We start from the raw sequence: 3,598 nt of genomic DNA, 5'->3' as shown, positions 1-3,598 counted from the left end.
GGTTGATTGGTGGTTGATTGATGGTTCATTGGTGGTTGATTGATGGTTCATTGATGGTTCATTGATGGTTGATTGGTGGTTGATTGGTGGTTCATTGAGGGTTCATTGAGGGTTCATTGATGGTTGATTGACGGTTCATTGACGGTTGATTGATGATTTATTGGTGGCTCATCAGTGGTTCATTGGCGGTTGATTGAGGGTTCATTGATGGTTCATTGAGGGTTCATTGATGGTTGATTGGTGGTTGATTGGTAGTTGATTGAGGGTTCATTGATGGTTCGTTGATGGTTGATTGACGGTTCATTGACGGTTGATTGATGATTTATTGGTGGCTCATCAGTGGTTCATTGGCGGTTGATTGAGGGTTCATTGATGGTTCATTGATGGTTCATTGATGGTTCATTGACGGTTGATTGGTGGTTGATTGATGATTGATTGATGGTTGATTGGTGGTTGATTGATTGGTAGTTGGTTGATGGTTCATTGAGGGTTCACTGAGGGTTCATTGATGGTTGATTGATGGTTCATTGAGGGTTCATTGATGGTTGATCGGTGGTTGGTTGATGGTTCATCGATGGTTCATTGATGGTTCATTGGCGGTTGATTGATGGTTGATTGACAGTTGATTGATGGTTCATTGATGGTTGATTGATAGTTGATTGGTGGTTGATTGATGGTTCATTGATGGTTGATTGATAGTTGATTGGTGGTTGATTGATGGTTCATTGATTGTTGATTGGTTGTTGATTGATGGTTCATTGGCGGTTGATTGATGGTTGATTGATGGTTCATTGATGGTTCATTGATGGTTGATTGGTGGTTGATTGGTGGTTGGTTGATGGTTCATTGATGGTTTATTGATGGTTCATTGGCGGTTGATTGATGGTTGATTGACAGTTGATTGATGGTTCATTGATGGTTGATTGGTGGTTGGTTGATGGTTCATTGATGGTTCATTGACGGTTCATTGACGGTTCATTGGTGGTTCATTGATGGTTCATTGATGGTTGATTGATGGTTCATTGATCCTGGCCCGGCTCGCTCGTTCCCGCCCTTCCCAAACCATTCCTGGTGACACCGAGGCCCCAAAATCCATCCTGGAATCCTCATTAGTTCCTCTGGAATTCCTCATTAATTCTTCCCAAATTCTTCATGGATTTCTCATTAATCACTCGTTAATTGTTTGTTAATTGATGGTTGATTGATGGTTGATTGATCCCGTTCCTGCCCTTCCCAAACCATTCCCAGGGTTGTTTTGGGGACATTGAGGCCCCAAAATCCCTCCTGGATTCCTCTGGAATTTCTCATTAATTCTTCCCAAATTCTTCATGGATTCCTCGTTAATTGATGGTTGATTGGTGGTTGATTGGTGGTTGATTGATGGTTCATTGATGGTTCATTGATGGTTCATTGATCCCAGCCCAGCTCGTTCATTCCCGCCCTTCCCAAACCATTCCCGGGGTTTCCCAGAAATCCAAAATTCCCATTTCCACCATTCCGGGCCCAAAATTCCCGGTTTTTCCCGAAATCAAAAATTCCCATTTTCCAAGCCCAAAATTCCCGCTTTTCCCAGAAATCAACGACCGGGAGCAGAAGCTGCACGCGCTGCGGGACGTGCTGAGGAAATTCCCGCGGGAGAACTACGAGGTCTTCAAATACGTCATCGCGCACCTCAACAGGTGGGAATGCCGGGAATTCCGGGAATTTCGGGCAATTTCGGGTCTTTTTTGGGGAATTTCAGGGATTTTTTGGGGAAGAAGTTTTCAAGGGATTTTTTTTGGAATTTTTTAAAGAGGTTTTTGGGGGTTTTTTTGAGGTTTTTTGGGAGGTTTTTTTGTGGATTTGGAGGAATTTTTGGGGATTATTTTGGGGAATTTTTGGGGGGAATTTTTGGGGTTTTTTTTGGGAAATTTTGTGGCAATTGTTGCAAATTTTTGGGCATTCTTTGGGGAATTTTGGGGATTTTCTGGGAAGAAGTTTTCAAGGAATTTTTTTTGGATTTTTTTAAAGAGGTTTTTGATTGATGGTTCATTGAGGGTTCATTGACGGTTCATTGACGGTTCATTGGTGGTTCATTGATGGTTCATTGATGGTTGATTGATGGTTCATTGATCCTGGCCCGGCTCGCTCGTTCCCGCCCTTCCCAAACCATTCCTGGTGACACCGAGGCCCCAAAATCCATCCTGGAATCCTCATTAGTTCCTCTGGAATTCCTCATTAATTCTTCCCAAATTCTTCATGGATTTCTCATTAATCACTCGTTAATTGTTTGTTAATTGATGGTTGATTGATGGTTGATTGATCCCGTTCCTGCCCTTCCCAAACCATTCCCAGGGTTGTTTTGGGGACATTGAGGCCCCAAAATCCCTCCTGGATTCCTCTGGAATTTCTCATTAATTCTTCCCAAATTCTTCATGGATTCCTCGTTAATTGATGGTTGATTGATGGCTCATTGATGGTTGATTGATGGTTCATTGATGGTTCATTGATGGTTCATTGATCCCAGCCCAGCTCGTTCATTCCCGCCCTTCCCAAACCATTCCCGGGGTTTCCCAGAAATCCAAAATTCCCATTTCCACCATTCCGGGCCCAAAATTCCCGGTTTTTCCCGAAATCAAAAATTCCCATTTTCCAAGCCCAAAATTCCCGCTTTTCCCAGAAATCAACGACCGGGAGCAGAAGCTGCACGCGCTGCGGGACGTGCTGAGGAAATTCCCGCGGGAGAACTACGAGGTCTTCAAATACGTCATCGCGCACCTCAACAGGTGGGAATGCCGGGAATTCCGGGAATTTCGGGCAATTTCGGGTCTTTTTTGGGGAATTTCAGGGATTTTTTGGGGAAGAAGTTTTCAAGGGATTTTTTTTGGAATTTTTTAAAGAGGTTTTTGGGGGTTTTTTTGAGGTTTTTTGGGAGGTTTTTTGTGGATTTGGGGGAATTTGGAGGAATTTTTGGGGGTATTTTTTTGGGAATTCTTGGGAACTTTGGGGTCAATTTTTGCAAATTTTTTGGTGCTTTTTAGGGAATTTTGGGGATTTCTTGGGAAGAAGTTTTCAAAGGATTTTGAGGTTTTTGGGGCTTTTTTTGAGGTTTTTTTGAGGAATTTGGGGCAATTTTGAGGAAAAATTTGGTGAAATTTGGAGTTTCGGGGTGGATTTTTAGGGCAATTTTAGAGAAAAATTTGGGAAAATACGGAGTTTTGGGGGGATTTTTGGGGAAATTTTGGAAAAATTTGGGGATTTGAGGAGAATTTTGGGGGCGGTTTTGGGGGGAATTTTTGGGGTAATTTTTTGGAAAATTTTGGCAAAACCTGGAGTTTAGGGGGGGATTTTTGGGAAATATTTGGAAAAATTTGGGGATTTGAGGAGAATTTTGGGGGCAGTTTCAGGGGAAATTTTTGGGAAAAATTTTGGGAAAATTTGGGAGTTTGGGGGGATTTTTGGGGCAATTTTTGGGAAAAATTTGGAAAAATTTGGAGTTTTGGGGCAATTTTTGAGGGGAATTTGGGAAAAATTTCGGGGATTTGGGGGGAATTTTTGGGGCAATTTTTGACGATTCTAGGCAATTTTGGGGGGATTTTTTCATGAATTTTTTTGCATC

This window comes from Corvus brachyrhynchos, unplaced genomic scaffold (genome assembly GCF_000691975.1).
Source record: "Corvus brachyrhynchos isolate BGI_N302 unplaced genomic scaffold, ASM69197v1 scaffold1059, whole genome shotgun sequence".
NCBI classification, from domain to species: domain Eukaryota; kingdom Metazoa; phylum Chordata; class Aves; order Passeriformes; family Corvidae; genus Corvus; species Corvus brachyrhynchos.
The sequence above is the reverse complement of the archived record's forward strand: the minus strand, read 5'-3'. Positions refer to the sequence as shown.